This window comes from Amblyomma americanum, chromosome 2, assembly GCF_052857255.1.
Source record: "Amblyomma americanum isolate KBUSLIRL-KWMA chromosome 2, ASM5285725v1, whole genome shotgun sequence".
In the NCBI taxonomy this organism is placed as follows: domain Eukaryota; kingdom Metazoa; phylum Arthropoda; class Arachnida; order Ixodida; family Ixodidae; genus Amblyomma; species Amblyomma americanum.
Window position 1 is genome coordinate 138,691,716 of NC_135498.1, and position 15,927 is coordinate 138,707,642.

Here is a 15,927-nt window from a genome sequence, read left to right on the forward strand (position 1 = left end):
TGCAGATATATAAGGTTTTCCTCTCATATGAGTTATAAACTAAGCTACAGTGATACTTCTGACATTTACTCTAACGTTTTTCGCACGATTGCGCCTGCAAATGCGTTGATTTATTGAAGCCTTCTTCCATAATTCTGTTTTCGCAACCTAGCAAACAAAAGCGTGCAGTATGATCTCTCGTGTCTGATATCCGGAACATTTAAAGCCGCAGCGGTGGCTTTGTGGTTATGGTACTCAGCTGCTGCTCTGAAAGACGAGGGTTCGATTTCGGTCGCGGCAGTCCCATTTTGATGGAGGCACAATTCTTGCGGCCCGTGTGCTGTGGTCAGTGTGCAGGGGGTCGAAATAATCCGAAGCCTTCCACTGAGGCCTTCCTTATAGCGTGAGTCGCTTTCGATGATAAATCCCCATAAACCATAAACCAGTTCCATAAAATTTCTGATACCTGCTAGGAACAGGGACTACCGCAGAGGACGTGAAGCGCTTATGCCCCAAAAGACGTAAAACATCACTGGGCTTACAAATTGCAGAATACTTTGAAACATCGAGCAGATTATGACTCAAATGTATCGCGCAAAAATGTATTTAGAATCATAAAAGCAAAATGTGACAGACACAAAGCGTTCTCGAGGCTGTAGAGGCGCAGTACTTCTAACGCAGTGCCGCTTTGTTTCAGAATTCATCATGCATTCTGTCCTGTGCTGTGTTTGAACATATTTTGCAAAACCTGACTAATGCTCAAATTAATCAATGGAATGGAAGACTTTATTCATAAGCTCATTAGAAGCATCTGTCTTATGTTGTTTTCAAATATGTTTAGCAAAGTCTGTTTAATGAACTGTCAGAAGAAGATGAGAGAATTTTCTGCAGCTTGAACTGCCATTATGAAACTTTACGTAGAAGGAAAGTTAAAAGGTGCCTAATTTGTACATGTCGTCCAGGTCTGCATTCACATTGCCTTTCCGATATTAATGGCTGCTTCTTTCCCTATGGCTGATGAGAGGCTCAAATCCTAGCAAAACAGGTTGTTCAGGGCGCACTTACATGGTGCTTTGAAACTGGTCCTCGAGGAAGGTAGCGTTAAAAGAGTGTGAAGTGTTGGGATAGGTAGGCACGCCGTTTCTTAAAATTCTTCTATGTTTTCAGTAGATGAACAGTCCAACGCGATTTAAAGGTGATCAGTTCACGCGTAACCTACTGCGAATAAACTTCCATAACTTGGTTTATTTTTGCAAGAATGCTGCACGAATACACGACCTTAACCAGCCGAAGCATTGCTCTATCCTTCAAAGCCATGCTTGTTGCGGGTTAAGTGACCGTCATGTCACGAAATGTTTGTTCGGCAATGGCAGCCGGAACGAGCGTAATTACATTCGAATCGCGTTAGAGTGTACAGTAGCTGGGGAGGCAAAGTATAACCGCAACGTACACAAGGCTTGTAAGCAGCAATCTCGATGTCATTCGCAATATTGGTGACACGGCAGATCAGTTTGTGCGGGCTCGCTAACAGAGTACCCTTGGAACAATAAATTATCTTTCTAACGAGGAGAATTATGTGCAGGTCCTGTGCGGTTTCACGTGAGCATCTTGCGAACTACTGGCGAGTTTGAGATTTCTGAGGGCGGCACGGTGGTATCGAGTGGACGTATTCGTCAGGCCCAAAGCGACTTGGAACAGTTGGAAATGGAGCTACCCACCACCCGCAAGGATGAGCTGGCCTATGAGCTAAAGGCTGAGGACGTCTACAAGGAGCTCAGGCTACGCGGCTATGAGTACGGCAGCTCCTTCCAGGGCATCATCAAGGCCGACATGCAACGTGGGTTTTCAAATCATCATACATTTTCCGTCTCGTTTTAAACGTCTCTGGAGTTTCTGTAAAAGGACTAGGCAATTAAAATTAGGAGATCACTCATTATACTGGCGTCACAAGTCCTATCTTCGGCTTTATACAGTGCGAATACCATCGCTGGTTGCAATAGGAACTAAACAGATTGTCTTACAAGCTTTGTTGGGCCGCACCACACTCGACTGGTGTGCCAATTTGATTGCAGTTATCTTTTGTATGTCTCGGTGTTCCTTTTGGGAAACCTCAAGCGGAGATACCATTCATGCAACAGGCATAAAAATGTGGAACCCCGAAGAAAAATAAACCCCGATATCGCAACGCATATCTGCCGCAGAAGTGATCGGCATCAGCAATAAGTAGCATCGTACACACCCTCCCTGCCCTCTGCAAGTTAGTTCGGTAGAGTAAGCTGTTGGGCTAGTTGGTATTGTAGAAGTTCATAGTTTTTCAGCGCAAGGGCACAAGGCCAAAGAATGGAAGAGCGGCGAACACCAGCGCTGTGCTTGCCCTTCTTTGTTTCGCCTTGTGCCGTTGCGCCGAAAAACTATGAACTTAAATCTACAAGTTAGGATACAATGAATAAGACAATCAATTAGGTGCATTTATATATGAGTGCTTGCTCTTCAGGCACTTCGGATAAAACAGAGGATCGATACCGTGGGCCTTTAGGCTAGGATATGATAAGATTTCGATGCAACGCTGTCGTCCCCAGTGTTTCCGTTCCGGCTTTGTCCGTCCGTACATAGCGATGTAATCTTTTTTTCATTCTTTGCTTTAGCTGAAAAACCTCCCACGGGTGCTGGACAATGTACACAAGAGCTTGCTGGGGTTTTTTTGTTTCATTACCAAGTTATGAGCTCCTGGGTGTAGCTTTCCTTTTTTCTGCGAGCCTGCAGAGAGTATGTGGGGAATCGTTCTTTTGTATTAAAAAGGCTGTATAAAATCATCTTTGTAAATACTTTCATTTGAAGTCTGATTTTCTCAAATTTGTGGTCTAAATTTGATTTCTTCCATTTATTTCTATGAGATAAAGAATTCATTTAGTTGTTGGTTTATACTGGCGAATTCCATACTTATACCAGGGTAATGCAGAAAACACGGAACATTGAAAGGACATTCAGCTATAGCCAGTGAAGAAAGGTGTACATAATCTTTGCTTTCATACCAATCTGCGCTGCGTCTTTCCGAAAATAAAATTTAAAATCTTGGTGTAAATAAAACAGTAAATTTTTAGGCGCAACATACTATTTCATACCAGAATGAAAATCTGATATAAACTGCTCTGAACAGTTTGAAAGTTGTCCTGATAAGGTGTTAAATTTTAATGCAAGGTTAGTGTTAAAAGCTATTATGAGGTTCTTCCTAATTGAAAGCAATGAACAGCGATTTTCTGCTGGTGTTCTGCTCAAAGAACACAAAATAGAATGCCGGACACATGTCAGTCCGGGCGAGACCTTTGCAATGATCGTTCGAGAATTGCTTCGCTTCAAAGACTGTGGACGAAAAAAGCTTAGCTGTTTCCTTCCAGAGCCATTCGGAAAGCTGAAGTGGGAAGGGAACTGGGTGACCTTCATCGACGGAATGCTGCAGCTCAGGATCATTTACAATCCTCAGAGAAAATTGAGGCTGCCCGTGGCAATGAAGGTAATTCATATAGACCCCTTCCTACACAGGCGGGCCGTGGAGGAGAGTCAAAACACAGGTGAGCGTTTGAGGTAATTGCATAGTCCCCTAAACTTGAATGTACACTATGGAATTTGCTTCCTCATAGTAGTCTTACATACGCTTTGGCCACAGAGTTATCCAGAGGCGGAATGTAACCAATATTCCAAACTTTCTTGTGGTCGGAAATCACTGGTATCTATTATAAGGCTGGACAGTTTAAAAACTGGAAAGTTTATAATATTTACACCTTTAAATCCACACGATGTCTGCATAAACGGCACTTCAGTCGGAAAGCCTTAAGTCGATTCTCCGGACAGGCAAACGAAGGAGCCATGTAGAGTCCCGAGCAAACTCGGCATCCGGTGTATTCGTATGTAAATGACATTTAGACTCTCATATGACACAGACAATTTCGTTCTATTTTAGTTTAACCTACCATAAAAGCGACTAGCGCCCTAGAAGCTCGCAATTGGCGAGCTATTAGCATCCGGTTCCCTTCGCCTCGAACCGGAAGGGGTGAATGCCATGCCCCGGGCACAGCCACTATTGATCAAGGCTGGGACAAGTTCTGAAAGGACGGAACATTTCTAAGAAACGAGAAATTTTTTTCATATAACCGGGGCACGGCAGGAGGCACCCTCTGCAACGGACTGCTTTATGTAGTCGCAAAATCATCACATTCAATTTTTCACTATGTACTTAATACCTGTTGCCCCTAAGCAACCTGTGGATATCTAAGAAGTTGAGGCTATTTATAGCGATTTTGACATTTACTAAGGAGCCAGAGAGCAAGCCTGCCATTGCAGCCAAGAGATAATATGCTACAATAAGCGAATTGCCTTTACACTTCTTTTTGCTGTCCTTCTTCCAGTGATGTGTTTATGACTTTGATTGTAATTGAAGAATTTTCTCGGCCAGCTTATGTACGCACTAAGATATCAGTAGTGCGATAGCATTATATAGGATATCGGCAATGCAACCGGGCGTTGACATCGTTGACCGCAAAAGATGTCACGAAAAATCAGACGACGTCACCTCGGTATCAAATAAATATAAAGTTTCCTCCGAAGGTACGGGCAATTGAACCTCAGAGTTTCAGAGTACGAAGTGAGCACGTAGCCCATAGGGCACAATACCGCGCTGCGTCTAGACGAAAACAAGTAAACCCAGCATACGCGTTGCCTTACGACTATTCTAATCCGTGTGTGTGTCATTACTAAAGAAGAGAGAATAAAAACATATTAAAATACCAAGAAAAAATAAAAAACGCTTTCGCATTCCGAATGCATAAGTACTCGTAAGTGCCCTTCATAACTTTTTATGCGCTATTGCATTAGATATAGAGAACAACTAGCTGTGGGTTGATATATATAAGGAACATAAAAATAGTAGACCAATCGAGTTATAAAAATTCGAATTAATTAATGGCGATTGCCATCCATTAGTGTTTGGTTATGTATCAGCAGTTTTCGAATTTCCGGAAAAATGCGGCAATAGTCTTTTACAGTAAATAAGCTTCATAACTTAAACTCTGGTAGCCACGACATTTTAATGCTCCATATGCTAAATTATTCGGATCATTCGTTCCTTTCTGTGCAGGCATAGATGCTTTCTGCGAGAAAGGTGCCTTCAAATGCCATGCTGGAGGCGTTCTTATAGAGGGTGTCAAGCTCAGCATCGCCCCTCGACGGGCCTCGGAGGAAACCCCATCACTCAACGAGTACAGATTTGTTCCCTACATTGACAGCGAGTCTGCTCAGACAGAAAGGGAAGTCGGCGTTCGGGAATATGTGGAGGTTTGTAGCAGCGTGGCTCGTCGGGTGCTTGAACTGAGCGGCTGGGAAAAGGAAGGAATCCTTGAAGAATTGATGGACGCTTGTGATCCTCCTGAGGAAGTGGTCCTTCGACATCTTGACAGCGCGGCCGAGAACCAAGGTCTCTTGCGACTCCTCGCCGCTTTTCAAAACCGGGCCAATAGCTCAGCCTTAGCCTCCACTGTCCAGTCAGCCATGTCTGACTGGAAACGAGACTTCCAAAGGGATCGCCTCAATACATCGCTCTTTGACGAAGACCCTTTGAGGCACCTTCTTGACGTTGTGGTCGAGAATACGAGTGTAAAGAAGCTTCGTGTTGTCGAAATGGCAACTGTAGAAAGTTGCTGCCTAATGGCGCGCACTGTGTGTAGCTTTCTTTCTTTGTCAAACATTCTACTCAACACTGACTACACTGTGGCTCACCCGTCTCCAGAAAAACTCACCTCAGAGGATGTTCCACAAGGGGCGAAAATAATCACCTGGAACCAAATCTCTGCCTCTAAGAGTCAGCTGCCGGATGCTGACTTGATTATTATATGGCTGCACACGACTGAAAAAGAGCGCTTTGAGCTTTTCCTCGAACAGCTGCCGACAATGTGCAAGAACAAGGCATTTGTACTTGTGGCCAATCGCACCCGCTTGACACCAGCAGAGACGTTCCTGTCAGCTGTGGGTGTCGTGAAATTCTCAGTATACCCTGTAGATGAGGTGGAGTCGATGTTTCACTCCCATGGGTTCAGGCTAGTAGGCCTCAAGTCTAACCACCTCGCGGCACTACTGCTTCTCAGGAAAGCAAGTAACGACGCTCGAGGGGTGAAACAGGAAATGACTGCGGTGAACAACACGAAGTGCGACTGGGTCGAGACACTCAAAGACAAAGCCCTCGGGTATGAAAACGCGAGTGATGAAAAGATTTGGCTGGTCGCCAGTGACTGCCGCACCAGCGGCGTGGTCGGTTTGACAAACTGCCTGCGTCGGGAGACAGCCGAGGGTCGCGTAAGGTACGCATTCATATCAGGTTGTTCTGCGGTGCTCGTTCATGTGAATGTTTTTATGAAATGTAAGCACATTTTTAAAGCGATAGCTTTAAGTGCACCGTGTTGCATAAAATTTGGCGTCGTGGGCGTTGGCTCTTCATTGGCTATGAGCGAAACATGCCGGTTAAGTCGGTTTGCGTGGCATCTTGGCGCAACCGATTTGCGTAGTGACGCCGCCATGCGGCATCCGGTGAAGCTAATGGTGAATTCCAATCGCAGGCCCAGAGCGGTATGCACGCTCTTTGACAGAGCGCCTGAATCCGGCGCAGAGCGCGCGATCTGAAATTGCGATTGGAGTACACTTGCTCTGGCCAGAGTCCCGACTGCTCCACGGAGCAATCTCGGCTCGCAACCGCTCCCTGTCTACGATTGGAAGACGCGATCCGTGGCTCAGATCTGCGTTCGGAATACAGTTGCTCCGAAAAGAGCAGGAAACGTTGCTCCAGAAGTGCTCCAACTCTGCGATTGGAAGTCACCATAAGACGCGGCGCCGAACGCCGCTGCGCCATGACGGTCGTCTGGTTGCGGCTTACACTAGGGGCCCTTGATTTAGCTTCCTTGGCAAGGGAACGCTGTAACGTGGACGTATCTAATGTGGACGTAACGTTTAATAGTAATAGACCACTGATTTACTTTCTAATATTTGGTTTTAAGGCGCACGAATATACGGTGAAACCGGAGGCCGTCAATATTTAAGGAGAGCAAACTGTTTAAAATTTCTCAAGCGGCATCATGGTTCAAGATTTCCTGTAAATGTACTGGCTTGAAACAAGCCAATATTAAAAGCAAATGCGAGATCTTTACGAGAAATTTTGGCTACATCGCACCAAAATACATGCGCTATCGACAAGCTTGCAGGCATATCAGCCTCTACAGTGCACGTAACTCGTCGAAATAGCCAAAATTTGTTTGGCCCCAGCGTTGAGGTTAACCGCGTCTTGGAAATTCTAAAACAGACATTGATATCAATTACGATGCACTACACCCCTCTAATTAAATAAGGAGCCTAACAGTAATAGTTAGAAGTTAACAATTCAGTACTAGTCAGCTAGTCTGCTAGTTAACGCAAGTTAGCATATTCAGATCTACTACTCTGCTGAAAATGAAATGCCTGAAAGCGTTCTTCTAACACAAAGCTTATTTTTTTTAATGTGTCCTAGGTGTAGCACCCTGTATATTCTCATTTAATTTAGGAGACAGCTTCTTTCTATTTACCTAATAACTATACGATTTGAGAGCCGCATTTTTCTCACAAATAATGCTATGCCAATGCCGCCAAATGTACACCGCGATTTTTGGAAAAGGCTATGCTGTCAGCTTTTCAAGTTTCTTTTGTTCGCCACCGCTAGTAATTTAGTCTCCTTGCGCTGAAAACCTTTTATAATTCTCATTTCCTTCTTTCGTTGTGTGCAAAAGCCAAGTGAGGGGCACATATTTCATTGAATATCGAAAAAATGGCAATAGCCGCGCAACGAAAGTCGTCTTTGATGTACCTATCATTACGCCTTTTCATACGCCAACCGGTCAGAAAAAATAACGTGAAAAAATCGGAGGTTACAATTAAGCTGTGTCTGAAATAATAAAATTGGTTGTTGGGGAAAGGAAATGGCCCAGCACCTGTCTCACATCTCGGCGTACACCTGGACCGCAGCGTAAGGCAAGCGATATGCCTTCACTCTAAGAACTGAAGCAGTGCTTGGAACGCCTTTCGATGGAGTACACGCTTGTCCATTTTTCCACCCCTTTTTCTATATTCGTCGCACTCCTTAGAAGCCTACGCCCTGTGAAGGATTAAATATACTCCTTTATTCTACCTAGAGAAAAATTGAGTCGGAAAGCGGAATCGAACCGTTGCGAGCAGGGTGTGCTACCTCTTCACTATCGCTAGAACGAGGGTCAGTGGTTTTGAACACATATAAATGCTTTCTTTATGAGTTCCGCGGCGGTTTTCTGCGCGCGTTTCGCCAACTTCTGTCGTTTAACTTTAGAGATCGCTGTCGCGTTGCTTGGCACAGATCAGTAATTGATGAAACAGTCCAGACAGCAGCTGCGCGCCAAGAAAAATCTTGGCTCAGAAGCAATTTCATTGTGCACAGAATGTTGAAGACTCACCCTTCGTTATCGAGATAACTGCTATCCTGTTGCATATTTATTTGCTTTAAAAATGATGTGAAGATTTACTTGAGCGCTCGTCGAGAAATCGCACCGTAGCAGCACTGCAATAGGAACTATTTAGAGGGATCATTCACGGCGAATAGAGAAGGTTTACGGGATCTGACATAAGTGTTCTTCTTGAACTGAAGCATCGCTCCTTTCTGCGAAGCGTTTTTCTTCGCAAGGCCGCTGTTTTGAAACAGATGTACTAAAATGAGAATGAGAGCTCCGGGAGGCGAAAAGTACTTAGCGATATCGCTATGTTTCGGAAAAATTGCGACAGCTACAAGGCAGTCACTTATCATATGTATGTACGTAAAAGCGTGCTTTCCCTGAATGGTGTTTATTCAGAAATTTTGCTCCGGCACATCGCTTTTTTTCTGCACTCAAAAGAAGGGCACTTTATTTACGTTAAGCGGAATCAGGGACGGACATAGTTTGTCTGAGATACGGTTCGTAGGTGGCCATATAGCTGCTCTGCATTACAAAAGCGAAAAAAAATCCCGCGACTCCTTCTGACCGTAGAGAGTGTGACGTCAGTTGTACTCTTTTCCGAAGCAGGCGTTTCGCTCCGTAGGCAATTTGACAGAGTAGACTGCTACTACAGAGAGTACAGTAGCGGGTATGCCCTATCACAGAGAGTACCAGTTATTAGAGTGTTAAGGGTATGACGCGATAGAAATAATGGGTTCATGCCCATATATGCGGATATGATATTTCTTGATTTTATATTCATAGATACTTAGCAGTCATCATACCACACCTGGCGCAGCAGTGCAGCGGTTAAGCGATGCGCCACTGCCCTGCGATGGCAGGTGCTGCCACCCGACTGCTTGCGTGACACAGGTTGCTCTTCCCGAGCAACCTGTGGCTGCCAATCTTTAATTTTTTTGCCACCTGCCATGGTGGTGAGCCTAATCACAATCAGGTGTGTAGGTTGTGATGACGTGGCAAGTTCATGTGCCCTAAGTAGCACTCCTAGGTTGCCGGTGGCTGGTTGCTGCGGCCATGCCGGACAATTGTTGCCGACATTGCGGTACTAACGCTCTCGCGTTACAAGAAATGTGGTTATCAGGTGCAGCGAGTTTTACCACTAATCGCAGCGTGGAACTTTTGTGCTTGCCATGAACAGTGTACCAAGAACGACCACATGAACGAAAAATGGAAAATAAAATTGGCTTTGTGCCCCGCCGCGGTGGCTCAGTGGTTAGCGCGCTCGACTACTGATCCGGAGTTCCCGGGTTCGAACCCGACCGCGGCGGCTGCGTTTTTATGGAGGAAAAACGCCAAGGCGCCCGTGTGCTGTGCGATGTCAGTGCACGTTAAAGATCCCCAGGTGGTCGAAATTATTCCGGAGCCCTCCACTACGGCACCTATTCTTCCTTTCTTCTTTCACTCCCTCCTTTATCCCTTCCCTTACGGCGCGGTTCAGGTGTCCAACGATATATGAGACAGATACTGCGCCATTTCCTTTCCCCAAAAACCAATTATACAATTATAAAATTGGCTTTGAAGAACGGACATGGCGCAATAACTTTCTCGCATATATCGGTGGACGCCAGAACCGCACCGTAACTGAAAGGATGATGGAACGAGAGAGAGAAGAATAAAAGAAAGAGGTATCGTAGTGGAGGGCTCCGATATAATTTCGACCCGCTCTTTTCTCGACTGCATCCGTAGCTTAATGGTAAGCAAAATGTTCCGGGTGGTGTCAAACGATTTCTAGTTGCATATAGCTTAGATGTGTTAGTATAGTTGGAGGCTAGATTGTGACAGGAATTTGAACTGAGAACGCATGAACTTTCAGTTGTATGCATTCGCAGAGTCTATACTCCTTCCCTTAAGGCGCGGTTGAGGTGTCCAACCGAGATATGAGAATTACTGTTTCATATCATTTCCTCAAAAACTAATTTTTGTACAAAATTGCGTCCCAACCGTTGTCGCACACCGTTGAAGGAGACGCCATACAATTGGTATTCGAACCGAGTGTCCGCGTGTTTCATTCCGACCTTGGTGAATTCAGCGTTTGTGGAAAGAACTTTCCGAGGTGAGCTTTCTTTTCATTTCTCAAAGTGCAACCTGTGTCGAGGTCGAATGCCCACGATGATGCAATAATGCTTTCGCCTTCACTGCACGTAAGCAGTCTTTAAGACCCTCTGAGTTTTTAGCGCGAAGGCGCTCATATGATCATCAGAGCCGCACAAAAATCTGCTGCTGCTACTGCTATTGCTGTCAGGTAAAAATGAAAATGAAAGTGCACGGGCCTGCCCACTGGCTCAAGCTGAGCCACAACCGCTGCCACGTGCTGAAAGTAGGAAAGTCGAAAGATGTGAGAGGAAAGATAAGACGCGCGCGCTAATATGTCCCGGGCCGATCCGGGAGACAGTGCAATACCGGGCCGAGCCGTGCCGGTGTGCTTCTAGCACTCCACCATATTTCCAAAAATAAATTTAATATGTTGGGTCCAGATGAGACCCGTAGCTGATACAATCATTGTCGGTAAAATTCTGAGAGTGAGTCCAGTAAAAAAATGCGCTTAACATTGAAATCATTTGCGCAGCACTGTCACCACTTCGCGCACTTTTGCGTGCGCTCCCAGACACCCTTAGAGCGTGTGGGGGTAGCAGTCTCGGTCACAGAGGAGATGCCCTCGACTCAGCGTGGCAAGCTGAGCCGGAGACCAGCTACCAAGTGACAAGGGGGTTGTTCGTTTGGTGCACAGCTTTCGCCGGTCGCCAGCCAGAGAGTGGGTCGGATCCAAAGTACACAAAACAAAACAAAGTTTATACAGCTAAGAGACGATACAGAGATTTCACAATCACTCGCACGAGCACATACAAAGTGACTTTCAAATAGAATGCAACTCGTGCAAAGTAACAATGGAGAAAGATAAAATTCAGCAAAATGTTTGCACCTAGAGTGCACAAACATAGAGAAAGACAAACAAACAAAACACAATTTGTTCACCGGAAACTGCGACAGTCCGTCGACTTGAGGAGCACGACGGAGCCGATCCGCAGGCTGGCGCACGTTGCCTCGCTGGTCCTTCCTTGGCTGGTCGAGTGGTGTTCTCCCGGAAGTCGAGCGGGCGCGCTTCTCAGAAGCTTGAACGGCGGCTCGGGCTAACATAGAGATGGGTCACTCAGGAGTGAGCTGGATCTTCTGAGCCGCTCTTTTAAAAGAGCGGGTGAGCCGTGGCTCAGTAAAAGTGAGCGGCGGTTCTTTTGGAGATCCGGCCCACTGATCCATAGGACCGTAGTCCAGCGTAGTGATCCGTGCCAAACGGCGAACTGTCTGTTCCGTCAGAGCTGTGTCGCTGGGTCTTCTGCCGGGTGCGATTTTCGCGCCATCTGTTAGCAGTGCGAGAAAGCTGGTTTGTCGTTCAGTTAGCCGTGTCGAACCGTCCGTCAGAGCTGCTGGTTCGATTTGCGCGCCATCTATTAGCAGTGCGAGAAAGCTGGTTGAGTGAACGGGTCGCCTGCTCGCTGAAGGAGAGATCCGGATCTCCAAAGGAGCCAAACGGCTCACTCAGCCAAAGACCCGGCTCTTCAAAAGATCCGGATCTTTTGAAGAGCCGGGTCTTCGGCTCAGCGAGCCGAATGGCTCCTTTGGAGATCCGGATCTTTTGAAGAGCCGGGTCTTTGGCTCAGTGAGCCGTTTGGCTCTTTTGGAGAGCCGCTCTTCTGGTGAACCGATTCTCTCGTGCAGTGAGCCGTTTGGCTCTTTTGGAGAGTCGCTCTTTTGGTGAACTGCTTCTCTCGTGCCGTGAGCCGTGCGGCTCTTTTGGAGAGGCGCTTCTCTCGTTCAGTGAGCCGTGCGGCTCTTTTGGAGATCCGCTTCTCTCTCGTTCAGTGAGCCGTGCGGCTGTTTTGAAGGGGCGCTTCTCTCTCGTTCAGTGAGCCGTTCGAAGAACCGTTCAATCAGAGCCGGGTCTTTTGTCAAAGTGCGTATTTCTGGGCGAGTTGGTTCAGATACATTCCGAGCAAAAGAGCGCTCGCAGAGCTTGTCCTCGCTTTGTGTTGTCCTGCGGTGTTGTGGCTTTCTTGTTGTCGTCCGTTGTCTGCGAGCGCTGTTTCGCTCAGAACGTGTCTTCTGGCAAATCATTGGCAAAGGATGGCGCCGTTCGTTGACAGCTGTTGTTCGAGCGATGTCTCACGACTCCCACCGATCTTGCATCGTGAGCTGGTGCAACATTTCGAAGGTATTAGTAAAAATACCTATAACACGGTTATTCTACTAATGTACATATCGTTTTTTTTAAAGCCAAATAACTAAACTCTATAGCAGAGGTTACAGTGTAACCTGCTAGTTATTTGGCTTTCATGAAAACAAAACAATATATGCATCGGTAAAATAGCCGTGTAGTAAATTCAGGCATGGTCTCTTCCTTTTCTTTAGAGAGGAACAGGGTCTCTCCAGGCAGCGTTTGAAGATGGGGACGATTGTCGAATGCAGATGATGAAGAGAGGAAATATATCTACATAAACGTACAAAGGCAAACTGAGTTACAGAAGCAGATCTCATACAGACGGCCGAACTAAGTGTAACTAAAAAAAGGTAATTCTCACACAGAGAACATACACTACAAGACCTTACTTATCGACCCACGTGTTAAAGCCTAGGTATATTTGCAGAATTACAAGCCACTGCACGGAGCCTCTAGCTAAACTAGGCAATACCGACTTGTGATTTGTAATGCATTTGCTTGCGTTTTTGTAAAATTTATAAACAAAGAAGTTAGGGCGGCCGTATTTCGAGGCCCGTTTTAAGTTTCGATAACCAATGAAGGTAGCCACCTACAGCCCTGAAGTTTGACACAACCTCGAGCCCAGGGCTTGGATAAAAGAAAAACACATAACGAAAATTTTCGAAAAACCTATTATTACGGGAGCCCTTACCCTTATTGCGTGATACTCTTTTCCTTCCCTGCCCCACCTGCACGTCGCCTCTCGAACGATGACAAGTTTTCTTTCTTTTTTTTTCTCAGCTAACTGGCGGTGCCACTAACCCACTGGCTCGTCCCAGAAATATCTGATAGCGGAGGCCCGCGACGCCTCGGCGCCATCAAGAATAGAGACGCGCTTGAAGGAGCCGGTAGCATGCGGAAGGAAAAGAAAAAAAAAAGTGATGGTCCCTGCGCCGCACTTGTGGAGAGAGGGTGGGAAGGAAAGAACCACGGCTCACTCGTTCTTTAAAGGAGTTGCTCAAAAGACCCGGCTCTTTCCTGAGCGACCCAAGTGAGCGGGTGAGCCGTTCAAATGATCCGGCTCACTTCAGTGAGCGGAGCCGTTCTGAGCCCCTCACTGAAGTGAGCCGTTTTGCCCATCTCTAGGCTAACAGACGGCGGTTGCAGCCCCTCATTTATAGGCGCGCACCGCGTCTGTTTGTTCTTCGCGCCAAGGCAGGCGCGCACATACACGCAGTTTTAACCGCACAAACTCCTTCTCCTTCTTCCGCCGGGCGCGCGACCCCATTGGTCGAGCGCGGAAACCACCTCTTAGAACAATTAGGTCACTCGCGGCACGCTGAGTCATCGGTGCCGGAGCGAAGGAGGGGGCAGGGGTGGGGGAGGGTATTCTTTGGCGCGAAAGGTTACCCCCTTTCCGTCGACAACAGGCAAAAACTTCTGTCGCCGCACCTTTCTCGACGCCGGAAAGCTTGCGGACCGCAATTCGGCGCTCTGCCTCTTTGTTTGAGGATCGTATTGAAAACTGCATGTTTCGTCTTCAGCAAAGATGCTGTCGACGAATGCAGTATCCTCTGCGTCGGAGAGCAAATCAGCTCTCACTGATGCCCGCGTGTCATTCTGGCACTGTGGGAGAGAGTGCGGTGCAAGGCTGGCATTCAGCTTTCGTTTCCTCAAGTTCTCACGCAAAATTTGGTGGCATGTTGTCTCACTAATGTCGAGAGCATCTGACAGTACGCGGATTGTAATGGTGTGGTCTTGCTGTACGATTTCTCTGATCTGAGCCACGTTGTTTTCTCTCCTGAGGTTGAAGGGCGCCGTCTTCCACCGACATTCTCCCCGGAACGAACCTCTTGCGCCACTCGAAAACTCACGCCCGGAATAATATATTGCTGGGAATAACAGCGCTGGGACGAGGGACAAAGAAGAAGACAACAGGACCGGACAGCGCCGGTCATGTTGTCTTCTTCGTTATTTGTCCCTCGTCTCAGCGCTGCTATTCCCAGCAGTATGTACCAACTCGCTCAACTCACCGTTTTATTGAAGGATAATATATCGTTGCCGTAAGCGTCACAAAGGAGCTTATACGTCTGTGTGGCTGTCTTCCCAAGCTTCACACAGAATTTTATGTTTACACGATGTTCGAGGGGGACGTCCATCTTACCGCATTCACTCCCAGTAGAATGCGCAGACGACTAGCGACAACGTATATTTCTCCATGTAGTGCCATCTAGTGGCTGCCACAGCAATTAGCATAAATAGCTTAGGTTAGCCAAAAAACGATGGCGCTACATATACGCACCAACATTTGTTTTGGGGAATCATTTATAGAGAAGAAAATAAATCAGTCTCGAAACTTTACGGACAAGTGTTTATTAAATCAGAACCAGAATCAGAATAAGTTGGTTGGCAAAAATCTTGCCTGCGCACCTTGCTTGCGCATTTTGCAGCTCGCTCGCGCAACATCCTTGTGCATCCCTCCTTGCCATATAAGTATGATGCCAAGCGGCAAGAATTCTGCCCGGGCCACACCCGAAATTTTCCCCGGCAGATCTGGACCAAAATCGATGTTCAACCATAACTGATCATGCCCGACTAGACGGCAACCTCCAAATTTGACCCGGGTCGTTCCAAAAACTTGTTTCTGGTCACCCGTTAAAAAGGTGTTCACAGCTTGGAGATTTGTGCCATCCGGTTGTTATGGTGTCACTTGTGGCGTCAGCATTTACGTCACCACGCGCTCGCATGTCACACGTCGGTTTAAGCTCAGTTAAACCCGGCTAAGTTTTTATTATGAACAGGTTGTTGATTGTACGGAGCGCATTGTGGAAAACTCCCGTTAATGTCCATGTTCAGCCTTATGTGCAAGGAACTTCGCCTCTTACTTATTCAGAGCATGTCAGTGTGACTCGCATACTTAATAAAATTTTAATTCATACTCGCCTAAAATTTTCCCACATGAATGTTTCTTAATTTACTGCAACAAAGCTATCTCTCGCTCTGTAATACTTGAAAATGAAAATTGGTTTTTGGGGAAAGGAAATGGCGCAGTATCTGTCTCACATATCGGCGGACACCTGAACCGCGCCGTAGTAGTAGTAGTACGGGTGGTTTTTATTAAAATAATAATGAAAAGGAAGGAAAAGAGCTTTGCCAGCCCCGGCATCTGCCATCGATACTGAAGCACCTTAGCTGGGGCAGCGGAAAATAGGATAGCAGGCAGAA

The 15,927-nt window shown here is 46.5% G+C and overlaps 1 pseudogene across 1 annotated transcript in view; it reads left to right on the plus strand.

The window, feature by feature from the left end:
• Window positions 1-15,927, plus strand: part of LOC144121827 (fatty acid synthase-like) — a 107,201-nt pseudogene that overhangs the window by 43,596 nt on the left and 47,678 nt on the right. Inside the window, exons 13-15 of the transcript XR_013312711.1 lie at window positions 1,562-1,816; window positions 3,375-3,548; window positions 5,111-6,326. The product of XR_013312711.1 is annotated as a fatty acid synthase-like (transcript). The remainder of the gene's footprint in view (window positions 1-1,561; window positions 1,817-3,374; window positions 3,549-5,110; window positions 6,327-15,927) is intronic.